This window comes from Balaenoptera physalus (assembly GCF_965194825.1).
Source record: "Balaenoptera physalus genome assembly, chromosome: 1".
Classification (NCBI taxonomy): domain Eukaryota; kingdom Metazoa; phylum Chordata; class Mammalia; order Artiodactyla; family Balaenopteridae; genus Balaenoptera; species Balaenoptera physalus.
Window position 1 is genome coordinate 111428452 of NC_138882.1, and position 16043 is coordinate 111444494.

General features: G+C 38.0%; 1 pseudogene across 1 annotated transcript; it reads left to right on the forward strand.

The window, feature by feature from the left end:
- The first annotated feature begins 1829 nt into the window (after window positions 1–1829).
- Window positions 1830–14622, forward strand: LOC309668216 (eukaryotic translation initiation factor 2 subunit 3 pseudogene; annotated as a pseudogene). The gene has a single exon. The product of its transcript is annotated as a eukaryotic translation initiation factor 2 subunit 3 pseudogene (transcript).
- The last annotated feature ends 1421 nt before the right edge of the window (window positions 14623–16043 follow it).

Below are 16043 nucleotides of genomic sequence, written 5' to 3' on the forward strand. Positions count from 1 at the left end.
CCGTATCCAACACCAAGTTCAAACCAGTGCCTGCCTGTCCATCAGCCCTCTGTGTAACAGAGCACGTTTGTAGCCTAGGGTTGCAATATGTTGCCCATTTATCTCCTGTCCTCCAAAGTTCAGGAAATTTTATTTTCTGGCCTCAAAGCTTATTTGTTCTTACTCTTCACCTCCTGCTGGATAACTGGCTGATTTAATAATGACATTTGTACTAATGTGTTGACCCAGTCACTCATTTATTTAATCACCATTAATTGACTGCCTACTTTATACCACTGAGGAAACTGCACAAGACAAACACGGCCTTTCCCTCCTGGAACTTATCAATTCATGTGAGAGAAATCCTTCCTGGTTCCCATATGTAGAGAGCTTGAAGCTCCATCCTCAAATTCATGAGGGAGAGAAATATTATATTGTTTTTTTCATACTTTAATGCTCCTCTCTTTTTATTATTGAAGTATAGTCGATTTATAATATATACATTGTGTACAATATAGTGATACTGTACACAATATAGTGACAGGTGTACAATATAGTGATTCACAATTTTTAAAGGTTATACTCCATTTACAGTTATTATAAAATATTTGCTATATTCTCCCTGTTGTACAACATATATTGTAGCTTATTTTATACATAATAGTTTGTACATCTTAATCCTCTACCCCTATATTTCCCCTCCCCCCTTCCTTCTCCTCACCGATAACCATTGGTTTGTTCTCTAGATCTGTGAGTCTGCTTCTTTTCTGTTCTATTCACTAGTTTGTTGTATTTTTTAGATTCCATGAATAAATAATCTCATACAGTATTTGTCTTTCTCGGTCTGACTTATTTCTCTTAGCATAATGCCCTCCAAGTCCATCCATGTTGCTGCAAATGGCAAAATTTCATCCTTTTTTATGGTTGAGTAGCATTAAGTTTTTAAAAAAGCCATTTAAGTTCAAATTCAAGCCTCTGTGTTGCTGGCCTAGTGGAAAATTCAGTCTATTATAAGTTAATTTTTTCTAACAGTCTATACCGTTTCTACACAGAGAGAGGAACCTAGACTGGCCCCCCTGCATTCCCTGTGATCCAGAGCTTTCTCTACAGAATGGAGCCCCCATAGTAGCTAGTATGGTGGGAAGATGGGGAGGGCTCAACCGTAGAAGCGAAAGATTCAAGCTCTTGCCACCATTTGGTTGGGAACAGGGGGCGGGTGGGGGGGAAGAGGGCACAAAGGCAACCTCAGCAGTGAGCGGGTGAGGGGTACAGTGAGGGTCTATAATGGAGTGACGGCAGGCTGGGGGTGCACCATTGGGGGCACCGACGCAGAACCTCTAAGTTCAGTGTCTGTGAAGATTGGGGTGCACTAGCCCTGGAGTCTTATAAACTGGGCCAGGGCAAGGGAGTGGGGCTTCCTGAGAACACTTTCTGAGGGAACTCACAGGGGGCCCTGAGGGCTGAGGAGCCCAGCTCAGAGGCAGGGCAGGAATGGGGTGCAGGAGGAGGGCATCTGGAGGAGAGACGGGGGCTGAGAGGCCCTGGGAGCCCTGTTCTCTCACAGGCTGGGGCCTCCGAGGCTCAGAGACTAGCAGGGCAGGCTGAGGGAGGGAAGTGGCCAGCTGGCAGGGGTCTGAGGGTGGGGGAGGCGGCTGCTGGAGGACTAGTACTTTACAATCAGTGCTGCAAAGACATAGACCAAGAAAGATGCACACGCATGCACACACACACACACACACACACACACAGGGTCTCTTGGAACCCCCCATGCCCATCCTTTTCCTCAATGGGGACACGTAGCAAACAGCTTTACCCAATTCCCAGGAAAAGAGCCCCAGCTGCAGCTCCGGCCTGGTCATCCATGTCATCTAAGCACATACCAAGCTCCCTGTCCTCTACTCAGGCACAGCTTGAAGGCCACTGTCCAGCTTGTTCAATTCCTGCCTTTCTCCCAGGCGCTTTAAGGCCTGCCCTTGGTCCCTTGGGCTGCCCAGCCCCGCCCCCTGGAGAAAGCAGGAGTTGGGGGGAGTGATAAAACCGCAGAGAAGGGGATGGTCATGGTCTTCAGCAGGGCACTTGGGTAGGGGTGGCGGAGGCATGGCTGAAGTTGGGAGAAGAGTGGTGCAGCCTCTGCGGAGCCCCCGCCTCCTCGGGCCGGTCAGTCCTCAGCCCCTGGCCCAGCAGCTTCCTTCTAGGCCCAGCAGGGCCTCCTTCCTTTTCACACCATCAGCGAGATGACGACATGGTGGTACCGGAGCAGAGGAGAGGAGGCAGAACCTGGTAAAGGCCGAGGAGCAGAGGCAGAGGCCCTAGTGTGTGACGCAGAGCAGGTTAGAGCGCCTGAAAGAGCAGCAAGCGGCTGACGACAAGAAGATGAAGATCGTGGAACTGAGCAACAAAAGGATGGTAATCGAATGACAATCCAAGAACTCTTAACCGAAGGCACGAAACACGAATCGCCAAACAGCTCTGGAGTGTCCGATTCGTTATCAGTGACTACTACGTCATTTTCATTCCTGCATTATGTACAGAAAAAAGAACACTCATTACCACTGAAGTAGAAAGTCCTGCATTGTTCAATGCAGCAACGTTTTGTATATAAAATAAATGTAGCCATCATACTTATAATCAAAATTTGTGAACGCCAAAACTCTGGTGTTACAGCTCTATTTCAGCTGAAGAATAAAGTACCCTTATATTTTGGAAGGCAATATTAACAAACAACATTTTTTAAATAGCAAAATTTAGTTACCTTTTCTTTGTTACTTTTTACAAAGAGTTTAAGAATTTTTTTTTAATTAAGCATACTTTCACAGAATAATTTGCTTAAACTATATGCATATAAAAAAGTTAAACATGCTTTTTATTCTGCCTAAAATACAAATGCAACTGCCAATGTATATTTTGAATGGAACCCTATTTTATAATGTTAGCATGCTGAATGTGTTTTATGAGTGATCATTAATATAGCATTTAGGTCAAGATTTCAACTCAAACCCACCAAACTCTTTGGTCAAAAATTTAATACTCATAACCAGACCAGCAGTGTTCAGAGTTGGGCTATACATATAAGCATTTTTACTGTTAAGTTTCCTAAGAGAGTGTAAAAGTTTTAACAGAAAGTGAAATATTGTGCAGCTTTATGGAAGTTTAAAGCATATTTGCAAGCATTGCTGCCTGTTGGAAGAATTTGTATGTATAGGAAATACATACAAATATTGTGGGTAGAGACTTTATGTCTCATTGTGGTAAACCTTTGCTTTACAGATTTGCAGGTACAGACTTTTACAAGGAAGTTCACAAAGTCATGTTTGATTATAAACATCAAGCAAAATGAAGTTAAATTATTATTTTCCATTTGATATGTTTTATGGTGATTCCTCATTTTGTAGCAGTGCCTGTAAAATAAACACCTCTTGCAACGTTAAAATTTTTAAAAATTTAATCCATCATGGGTTTGCTTTCTTGACCCTGTGGAGATGCCCACAGCTATTGGGCATCCTAGGTGAATTTGACCTTGGTTGGGCTCTGCCAAAGACTAATGAACTGAAAGAAGAGATAGCCCCTTGCCCTATACTCTTGCCTTTCCATTAGGGCATCCTTTGTTATTATTAAAATTTTTTTTGAAGTCTATTTTAAAAATTACTTATTACATAAAACAAAGATGCAACGTATGTAAAATATTAAAAGGAAGCTACGCTAAAAAGAAACTTAGAATAATGACTTTTCTGATATAAACATATATTTTGGAAAATGTGAAGATGCCAAACATAGAATTTTATGAACAAAGCCAGTCACCAAATAACAAGTTTATTTTAATGTAGTACTTTTGGAATCAGTTTAGTAGTGAATAAACAGTGTATGTGTATAACAATACGTAAATTGAACAACTAGCACAGGGAATCCTAGTATTAAGGAAACTTTAAAAGGCCAAAATGTTAACTAATGCCTTGTCAAAGAAAATTTGTTCCTCTCAAAACTTTTTTATGGTGTGTGTGTGTGTGTGTGTGTGTGTGTGTGTGTGTGTGTGTTTGTCTTCAATAAAGAGCAGAAATAGAACTAGACAAAAAAAATATGTCGTTATATGTTGAATTTTATGCAATTCACATGTTGATATTCTGCCTTTTCCTAGGGCAAAAACAGATTCTTCCCAGAAACCTCTTGCACAAACATACTGATCATCCAAAGTCAAGGATGTTTGAGAATCTATCTGGTAAAGATGGAAATTTAAACAATAGTACATGAAAATACATTAGGTGTTGCTTCATATAATAAAATGCACTCATTTTTCCCTGAAAAGGAGAAGGAATCTGAACTTTTTTTAAATTATAAATTTCATAGTTGTAAAATGGGTGTATTTTGTCACCCATTTTACAGGAAGTGCTCTCAGGAGCCAGAGGGAAAGGGATTTTGTAAGATTCCAAGTTCCATGGAGATGCTCTCTGGGCAACAGTCTGAAGTGGCGCCATGAAGATGGCTCTCATCTCATCCACCTGATCTCTTCTTCAATCACATGGTTTATTGTGCATCTACTACATGCCAGCCCTGTGAGGTGCCTGATTTATAGGGTAGAAATTTGCTAAGATAAGTGGTAGAAGGTGGCGAATGACTCAGATTGATACAAGTGTAAGATGACTGTTTACTATGATGTTGCAGAGGTGTAGGAGGAATAAAATTAAGAAGATGTGATGAAGCCTGTCAGGGGCATTCTAAAATGCCTAAAATGGTCAGACTCCCTCCACCCCACCCCATATAAGCCCTGCAATGGAAGAACCGCTGGCAAGTGTGAGTAAAAGACAAACAAGATCAGAGTTGTGTTGAAGAAGACAGTTCTACTGAAATGAACTGAGACAAGAATTCCTGTGGGAGAATACAATAAGCCCAGAGGAGGAACTCAAGTCAGTTCTGAAAGCCTCAAGGGAGAAATTCTTGGGTTCTTCCCAAATCAGAGTCCACAAATTGATATCCATTCTGCTTCTGCCCCAGACTAGCCTGTGCTTATGGAATTTGCACACTTAAGAAAATATATCTGAACTCATGGCAGGAAGAAGCCGCTTTCTCTGAAGGAAAAAATCATGCTGCATGAACCCAAGATGCTGAATAGGGCATATATTAAACTCTATAGAAAATCCTATATGAATTTCAAAGATATTTATTTCTGTATTATTTGTGTAAAACATCGTACTGGGTATTTTTCTTTGTTGTTTATCTCTATTTGGGGTCCGTATTTCCTTTTAACAAACTAAATTACTAGAACATAAGCAGTGTAGAAGGGGTAGAAAAAGTCAATTTGTAGGAAAAGCCATTTTCTCTTAAATCTGAATTTTGTGCACTGCAGAACATTGGTAACTAGTAATCTATATCTCATTCAACACGTTAAGTCCCAATTTCTCCGGAAACTATTAATGCGGATTTATAGAACCTTCAAGATAGAACCACCCCAACCTTACAAATGCCCTTAAATCCAGGCATGTATTGGTCACCCCTCAGGGGCAACATTTACAACCTTTCCACACTTTTCACTAACAAGGTAGCATCCTAGCATATTTTATATTTTCAAACTGTTAGAAATAAATAGACTTTTGGGTCAGCATTGTTTGTTGAAAACTGACCTAGGCACCCATCAAATTCAGTACAATCGCCTTTGCTAGAAAAGTGGGCAGGATAGCCGTGAACATTGTGAAGCTAACTTCGGTTTACATTTTGAAAGTCTTTTGAAGGCGCTGTTGTCTGAAGAGCAACATCTCTTTCCGTTTTTGTCTCAGGGAGGCTGTCACTGAGTGTACTACCTGCCTTTCTGCGGGTGGATGCATTCGTGTCTTTCATAAGGACTCCACATTCGTATCACTGAACTGTGTGTTTCTGTCTCAGCCAGAGAGCTCAAGGACAGCTTTGAATTGGGTGCATCATGTTAATAGACTAAAAAGCAAGAACAACAATAAAAAGAACTTTGTAATTTCAACTGGGAGAAAATAGGCTTTTGCAATGAAATTAAATGTTTGGTTTAGCTTGGCCCCTAGGGGATAGTAATGTTCATTTTCATGTTGAATTGGTAGGCTTTGCTTAAAGGAGGGGCAGAACCACATGACCCTGGAGACTAAATTACCTCTTAGCTTTGGAAATGGAGTTTACCTCGAGCCAGAATTGAGATGAATTTGTGGTGAGTTGACAAAAAATCTGGAAACATTTGCTCACTTGGTACCAGGAGTACAGATAGGCAGAGGAGCCAAATGCAGATGAATTATCTCCCATTCCTAGTAAACTCAGAAAAAAATCATTATTTAATTAGCATGAGTTCAATGCAAGGGTTTGCTATTCCTTTGATGTTTAAAACTAAAGAATAATTTCCTTTTCTTTTATAAACAAGAACAATGTTAAACAAACAAACAAACAGGTGTCCACCTAGGAACACCAAGGCAGGCAGAAGAGAAAGGGCACCATTTGGCCCTGTGTGCAACAGCTCTGTACAAGCTCTGTGTTGCCTGCCGTCTTTCACCCCAATGGAAATGATTCCGTTTGCTTGCGATTATAGACTCCTATTGATTTCCAATTTTCACCAGGCATGTTCAAGTCTCTTGGGCTCTGGGTGCTTGTAGATTCTTATCAGTCTTGCAGTGAGGAAACAATGTGGTAATGTAATTGGCACCGTGTAGCAATATGAGATTCCTATTCTACTTTCAATTTCGTCCTTTATTGCAGTATCTTAATTATATATCTTGCCATATATATTTAGAATTACATATGTACATAAAATTCTATTGGTTATGATTCCTTGGAAAACCCTGTATATACACACACGTATTTAGCACCAATGGACTCAGTGAATTCTCAAAGAGCAGACTATATTTTAATAGAAGCCTGTGCTTATCTATGGAATCCCCCCAAATCAACATAGTATTCTGAATAGATTGGGTTGTATCATCTTACTGTTTTAGCTTGCTTTGACTTCCATCTCTAGAGTAATAATGGATTCACGATTACACTGCAGCTGCTGTCTCAAGAGCTACTTATATGGGGGAATCTGCATTCAGCAAGTGTTTATTTTACGTAGTGGAGTGCCACCCAAACAGTTCTGAGCTCTTACCAAAAAGTCATCCAGAAAGCACACTTCACAAACTCTAGTGTGTAACATGCAATTACTTTCTTTTTATCATAAAATATCCGAGTAATACTTTTATTTGATCTGGGGAAAGGACTTTCTACCAATTCTAATTTTTCCTTTAGGATGTGTGTTCGTGTTCTAAATCTTAACTTACCAGTACAGATTGTGAGGTTTGATGAGTGTTAAACTGTAGAGCCATAATAAAAGTCAAAGTGATTTGTCAAAATTTGGAGGAAGTGTAGATGGCTACGTTTCAATTTGTGTCTGCAAAGAGTAGGTAGTAGTAATTGCTTTAGCGGGATGACCAGGATGAAAGACAGTAAAAAAAAAAAATCTTAATTTCTTCTTTACGAGATTGTTACAGAGTCAGTGCTTTGTGTGGCACCTCCCCACACGATCGCTGGTGTATTGTGCTGAAGCTTCACTAGAGAAAGTGCATGCTTTCATCCGGCCTCTGCAGGGCACATGCTCTGTTACATGAAGAGCATGACAAATCTGTATAGTTTCCAATCTCTTCTTCTATTTTCATTTCCACAATCTTAGAGGAAAAAAGCTCTGATAAAAATAAATGTAGCTGTATTGTAATCTTCATGTAGTCTTGCGGTTAAAGAAAGAAAAGTAAATATAAAAACACCTCTGTGTTTTAGTTGGGAACACAAATAAAATGATTTATTTGCTTCTGCATATACCCTTTATTTTTACTTTCTGATCATTCTACTGAGACTGGATTTCACTAGAGTCCCCAAGGTAATGGGGCCTGGTGACTAATCCACTGAGCCATACAAACCCCATCTGCTTACTCACTTTGACATTTTAATAATATCCCATTTGGACCTTTGTTCAATTTTGCTTTGTGTGCTACATCTTTGTTTTAACATTATATCTGAAATAATTTACTATAATGAATACTATCAAAGCTCCCTAATTAAAACACACGGAAAGTTTGTTTTTTTTGTATGTCAACTATGTATACTTTCCACAGGAAATGTACCCACTAAAATTTGTCATATAGACCATCAAATTGTCCTCTTAATTATTGTTCATTGTGTATTTTACCTGGAATAAAGGAAAAATATGTCATTAAGAAAGCAACATCCTATTTTATTTCCATCTTACTCAGAAATTCCTGTATGGAGTGTTTTTCTCTGTAAATACCATAATAGATTATTCTAATGGTACAGCAGAGTAGGATAGCTTCAGACAACATTGCTGATGACAGAAGTAATGTTAAATGCTAACTTGTTTTGTTTTATAAATATGTGATTTCTTCAAATGAAGATTGATTATGACCTAGTATTTACATACATAAATCATACATATTGTGACAGACTTGTAACATGCTGTATGTGTTGCCCTCCGGGAGCTTGATTGTATTCAGCATATGCCACAGTCAAAAGCTTATTAATTATTATTGATTAATTCATATACTCCCTTTCACTCATACCAAAATATTGAGGAATATTATAGAAGGAAGAAGGAAGACTTAAACACGCATTAGAAGATCCCCCAAATATTTACGCAAATCTTCATAGGACACTAAACACACAAAAATCCTATAATTTAACCTAGATTTTGTAGCAGGCACAGATGGTAAAGCAAGTGATAAATCATTTGCAGGATGTTAAGCTGCAAACAGAAAGTTAAGCATGATCCAGACTGTAAAGCAATGTAGGAGTCCAAGTGTGAAAAGATTTAAATAATAGAACAGTAACACGCAACACATTTTCTCTCTTTTCCAAGTAATCGCAGTAGCATCAGAATTTACCAATGACTGCTGCTCTAATAAAATAATTATATTTATAGAGTGCTCTTCAGAAGGTAATACCATTTTACACATATTATATCTCATTTAATCTTCTTGAAAACACTATGAGATCAGTATAGAAGTTCAGAGAGGTTAAGTGGGTTGTGCAATATTACACATCCAGTAAGTAGTGGAGCAGAGTCTCAATTCAAGCTTGTGACCCCAAACCTAGTGCTCTAAGTTTCATCTCCATGGAAAGCTGGGAAACACCGCATGCTGTGCCTTCATCCCGGAGCTGATTCATTCATTTCAGCCATCTTTTACAATGTATATTAACAGCCATGGTGTTAATGACCATCCAGTGATCTGTATCAGTCACTTAGAGAGTAAATAAATATATTTACTCTGCCAAGTTCGTTGGTTCTGCCACATATTAATAATCTATACAGGAAAAATGAGGTAGAGAGTTGAGATACTAATCAGACATCATAATAACTGAAGAGATGGCTCACCTGTACCATGGAGAGGTAATGCTGTAGAGAGAAAAGGACGCAGGCTTTAGAGTTGCAAAAATCCAGGTTCTTACCATGAATTTTCCATATATGAGCACAATTTGAGCAAAGTAATTAATTTCTATAAGTTTTAGCTGCCTTAAAAACAGTTTTTTTAAAGGATTAAAAATATGTAGGGTTACTGTCACATAATGGGCACTCCATAAGAGTTATCATTACCATGAGTATAATTTAGACAGTGTATCTAAGCACCACATTGACTTCAACTAGGAACTTCCAGGGGACATAATTTTAAGAATTAAATAAAGAATAAAACCACTGGTATCAATTTGCTAAATATTTAAAATACTTGAAGACTGGCTATTAATCACATTGTTTTCTAGTTAATATGGGTAAACATTTATGATTCATATCTAAAATTATACTTAAAGGAGAAGGAAAATTACTAAGAATTTAAAGGTCAGGAGTAAAATATGGTCAGTTCCACAGAATTATATCATTTCATAATATCTGAGTACAAAAAGATGTGATGGCTTTTACCTCTGGAAAAGGGGGGAGATCAATTTATATTTGACATTATCAGCACATCAATGATAAATAAAATCTAAAAAATTAAAAAACATCAGTGGGTACCCAAATATCTAAAAGGTGCCAACTCATAATATTGAAAAATCCTAACACAAGATCATAGAACAGGAGAACTCAAATAAGCAAAGAAGAGAAAAACAGCTATTAGAATCATAAGAGCTGCTTTATTTGTATATATTTAATTTTGAAATTTAAGGGTGGCCAATTGATAACAAAACATCCTACTATGATGAAAGTTTTAGTTCCCTCAAGAGAAGACTCCAGATGGCAACTAATGATAAATCATTCAACTTTGTGACTATATTTTCACCAGATGTTTTTAATGGTATAACTTCTGAATGAGTTTTACTCTATCTGGGTTGAACTGTGTCCACCAAATTGTGAGTATGTAAGCAGAGAAAAATTGGGCTCCACAGTTTGAATCTAATATGTAAAGATTGACTGGGCCAGTAGGTGATCTTCCCTAGTTAAATTCTTCATTAACTTTTTTCATGTAATAGAGGCAACCAATGGGCAATTTAAATTAGATGAAAAAATCCAAGATATCAGGGAATATGAGATATTGTTTGCTATTAGATAAGAAAAGAAAGAGAAAGAAGTCTATGAATAAAACCCAATGGGAAAAGTTCAGAGAGACCAGATGTCTGTCTGACCTCAACAATAAGAGCAAAGACAGTATCCTCAGAGAGCACAGGAAAAGAACAAATGAAAAAGACAAAGAACCAGAAATGTAACTCTGGAATCATAACAGGAGAAATTATCCAGAGTTTCATCAGTATATCTGTTCCAATGCAGAAAATTCACCAGGCAAATAGACTGGTAGAGATAAAAGAAATACTCCTAAATTCCAAAGATGATTTAAGTTTAACCAAATTTTGAAAAAAAATTGTTGTGAGTACAGCTGAAAGCTTCAATAAAAGAACCAACAGAATGTTTCTCCTTTGCAAAGATGGTTATAAACTAAAAAGAGATTTGAAGAGTATTCAAGTCAACACAAGTCTAGACTGTCAATAACCCCCAGATCCCAAAAGATGATTTCCAGTCTGGCATGCAAGAAGCTTGGAAGTTGCCATTTCATCCTAACAACAAGTAAAAGCTAAACATAATGAAAATTCAACTCTTCTTAGATCCATAAGAGAAGTGAAGTCACAGGGCAAACTGCTGTCCCCCTCCAGTTGAGAGACTGAAAGGCAAGCACATAGAATCAGAACTTACCAACACAGAAACTTACGAGCAGCAACCTCACGGGAACTAGTACCACCAGGGTAGGGAAACCTAAAATGTAATCAATGAATTGCTGAAGGCTCAGTGTGGACAACTTCTGAGAGTTAAAAACTCCAGGAGGATTCAGTCATAAGGGGGTCCCCACACTTCTGTGAGTTTTACCTTTACAAGCTTGACCTTTTGTGAGTTTTACCTTTAGAAGTTCTCACAGTGAATATCGGAGAAAAATCTCCTTGTGCTTCTGGCAGGGGGAGGGGTAAAGGAACCATCTTGAGATATGTCAGAGCATTCTGTTCTTCGTAACAAGATCTGTCCTTAGATGGTGGGAGGCGAGGCTGGTGTGACTCTGGGGCAGCAACATCTTTCTCGCCAAGATCTCACCACACTGGATGTTACCAGGTTGACTCCACTCTCGCACGAAGTTATCAGCAGACAAGCCGCAATTAATATAGGTACTCTTGGTCACATTGCCCATGGAAAATCTACCATCGTAAAAGCTATTTCTGGAGTTCACACTGTCAGATTCAAAAATGAACTAGAAAGAAATATTATGATCAAGCTTGGATAGGCTAATGCCAAGATTTACAAACTTAATGAGGCAAACTGTCTTCACCAGAATGTTACAGATCTTGTGGAAGTAGTATACCTGATGAGTTTCCTATCGACATTCCAGGGACCAAAGGGAACTTCAGACTAGTCAGACATGTTTCCTTTGTTGATTGTCCTGGCCATGATATTTTGATGGCTACTGTGCTGAATGGTGCAGCAGTGATGGATGCAGCTCTTCTGTTAGTAGCTGGTAATGAATCCTGTCCTCAACCTCAGACTTCTGAACACCTGGCTGCCATAGAAATTATGAAGCTGAAACATATTTTGATTCTGCAGAATGAAATTGATTTGGTAAAAGAAAGTCAGGCTACAGAACAGTATGAACAGATCCTTGCATTTGTACAAGGTACAGTAGCAGGAGGAGCTCCTATTATTCCAATTTCTGCTCAGCTGAAATATAATACTGAAGTTGTCTGTGAGTATATCATTAAGAAAATTCCAGTACCTCTAAGAAACTTTACTTCAGAACCCCGACTTACTGTTATTAGGTCCTTTGATGTCACCAAACCTGGCTGTGAGTTTGATGACCTTAAAGGTGGTGTGGCTAGTAGTAGTATTTTAAAAGGAGTATTAAAGGTGGGCCAGGAGATAGAAGTCAGACCTGGTATTGTTTCCAAAGATAGCAAAGGAAAACTCATGTGTAAACCAATCTTTTCCAAAATTGTATTACTTTAGAGGAACAAAATGATCTTCAGTATGCTGCTCCAGGGGGTCTTATTGGAGTTGGAAGAAAATTTCACCCTACTTTGTGTTGGGCTGACAGAATGGTGGGGCAGGTACTTGGTGCAGTTGGAGCTTTACCAGAGATCTTCACAGAATTGGAAATTTCCTATTTCCTATTTAGACGGTTTCTTGGTGTACACATGGAAGGAGACAAAAAAACAGCAAAGGGTCAAAAGCTGTCTAAGAATGAAGTGCTTATGGTGAACATAGGATCCCTTTCAACAGGAGGAAGAGTTGGGGCAGTCAAGGCTGATTTGGGTAAAATCGTTCTCACCAATCCTGTGTGCACAGAAGTGGGAGAAAAAATAGCCCTTAGCCAGAGAGTTGAGAAACACTGGCGTTTAATTGGTTGGGGTCAGATAAGAAGAGGAGTAACAATCAAGCCACCAGTAGATGATGACTGAAGATTATCAGTTAAATAATACGTTTGGATGAAGTCAGAATTTCTCTTAACAACCTAGGGGTATAATTTCAAAGCAATACTGGGGATACAGCTCATTACCTTAGTAGAAGCCATAAGGTTGTTTTCATTTTCTTCTGACGAAAATTAGCCTCTTCTACTAAAATAAAAAATAGGGTCTATAATAAATGTCAGAATTGGCACATTGAGGGATTTAATCCACATTTTAGCAGTAATTGATCATTAAACAGTGTCACATTTGTGCATCAATTCAGGTTTGAAATGAAACTGCTATTACAACCAGACTTTGCTATAGCATACATACCACTGAACCTGTTTGAAATAAAGTTTTTCTCTTATTTTATCATGAAAAAAAAAAAAAAAGAAAAATTATTTAGCCAGAGCCTAACCTGCTGGGGTTTTATTAGTGCCTAACTGACTTGGGAAAAGGAAAATACACAACTCCAGCCTTCTTTAGCCATCCTGTCTCACTTAAGGAGTAGAAGGAGGAGGAGAACTGAAAAATATGCAAGCAGAGAGATAGAAGTTTAAGAAAAAAAAGCCCAAAATGAATGCTACAGATAAAAAATAATGTAACAGATGTGAATAATGCTTTTGATAGGTTTACTAGTAGACTGGACATGACTGAGGAAAGACTCTTTGAGCTTGAAGCTATCTCAGTAAAAACTTCCAAAACTGAAAAGCAAAGATGAAAAAAAAGACTGAAAAAAATCAGAACAGAATATCCAAGAACTCTGGGACGACTACAAAAGGTGTAACATAGGCATAATGGGAATTCCAAAAGGAGAAGAAAGAAAAATAAAACCAGAAGAAACATTTGAAACAATAATAGCCGAGAAGTACCCTAGATTAATGTCAGATACCAAACCACAGATCCAGGAAGCTCAGAGAACACCAAGCAGAAAAATTACCAGAAATACTACACCTGGGCAAAACATTTTCCAATGACAGAAAATCAAAGGTAAAGAAAAAGTCCTTAAAGAAGACAGATGGGGGACAAAAACCTTGCCTGTAGAGGAGAAAAGATAAGAATTACATCTAACTTATCCTCAGAAACCACACAAGCAAAGAGTGTGGAGTGAAATATTTAAAGTGTTGAGAAAAGACACCACCAACCTAAGATTCTGTACCCTGCGAAATTACCCTACAAAAGTGAAGGAGCAACAAAGCCTTTCTCAGACAAACAATCCTCAGATGCCTAGGTTAATTTGTCACATAGCAAGGTCAAATAATTGAAAGATGAGTAGTGAAGTAATGTCCTAAAAGAGTCTAAGAAGATGAAAGATGGATAATCTTAGCCCAGTTTCTCAAAATGTTAGCTGCATTGGCAATATTTCAAAGTATAGTAAAATCTTAATTAAGCAATAGGTTCAGTTAACAAAAGTCACCTATCAACTTTTACAAGAAGAAAGGAACTTTCAAGCAAATAAGCTCCTATAGGAATATATACATACTTATATATAGAATCTGATTTCAGTATGCATTTGGACCAATCAGCTTGTTCTACTTTATCTTGGGGTAGGCAGCCCCAGACTGTCAAGTTCCAATGTTCATCTCTTAGTTGATTGTTTGAAAGTCAGAATGTATTTTTCAATAGCATCAGTATGATAAATGATAGCTTGTATATCAAGCCCACAAAAGACCAGGACAGATTTGATATGCTATACATTTATAGTAAAAAGAAAATTATAGAGTTGCAATACCAATAGTTAAAATATAAATTAAGGGGCTTCCCTGGTGGTGCAGTGGTTGAGGGTCTGCCTGCCAATGCGGGGGACACGGGTTCGAGCCCTGGTCTGGGAGGATCCCACGTGCCGCGGAGCAACTGGGCCTGTGAGCCACAACTACTGAGCCTGCGCGTCTGGAGCTTGTGCTCCGCAACAAGAGAGGCCGCGATAGTGAGAGGCCCACGCACCACGATGAGGAGTGGCCCCCGCTCGCCGCAACTGGAGAAAGCCCTCACGCAGAAACGAAGACCCAACACAGCCAAAAATAAAAATAATAAATAAGTAATAAATTAAAAAATATATATATAAATTAAGTAAAGGCAATATTCATCATCTATGAGTTGCCATATTAACACACTTGTCCCCTTTAAGAGTTTCCACCAATGTCCAAAGTCCTTCTAACATCCTAGAAGTCAACAACACTTTGAAAGTTTAGTCATATTTATTATGGCAGAATACTAGCTTCAGATAAAATGTATGAGACAGCAGGATTGCATATTTCATGAGATGTGAATTCTCTTTATAGTACAATGGTGTCTATTCAATAATCAAATATGCAGTCTATTTGTACCATTTTAGTATTTTAAAATTCTATGAAATCTTATTTTGGTACCTTTGCTTTATAGAAAGATTATTGCTCATATTTATAATTTATTTGATTGTAAGTCCTTCATTAAGAATATGGCATCCAAATCACAACATTATTCCTAAGCTTCTTTATAACTCAGTTTCCAGAAATGCATTGTAGCAAATAAAATAAAATAAAATAAAAAGGAAGTTCTATGTAGTTAATTTGGAGTTTAAAGAGATAGTTGACCAGGAAGCTGTTGATATACTTAAAGAGGATTTTGTTTTTTTTGAAGTACTCTTTAGAGTTCTTGATATGTTATTGTACATATAGATCTATAAAAAGGAGGCTATAATAGTCATCATTTCCAAGAATGAATTGACTCCAGAACATCCCCTCACTTTATTTTTCATGAAAACACTTTGGAAAATTACCATTTTGAAACAGAAGGAAGAAAGGTAGATATTATAAAAGACTATGGAGGAAGAAAAGATTAGTTAGGGAGGAAGGAATGAATTGTGAAAGACTAGTTGGTTTTAGGGAACAGAAAAGACAGAGTCAGTTGAGGCAGGATGGCTTTAGAGTTAGGCCTGAGTTTGAAACTCACTTCTAGCCCTTTCTAGGTGTGTAAACTTTATCAGGTTACATAATCTTTCCAGGCCTCAGTTTCCTCATTTACAAAACAGAGAAATAACAATAATAACGACCTTACAGGATTTTTTTTTTTAAAGCTCCTGAGGACAAGAATTGTATCTTTTTTTTTAAATTAATTAATTAATTTCTTTTTATATTTATTTTTGGCTGTGTTGGGTCTTCATTTCTGTGCAAGGGCTTTCTCTAGTTGTG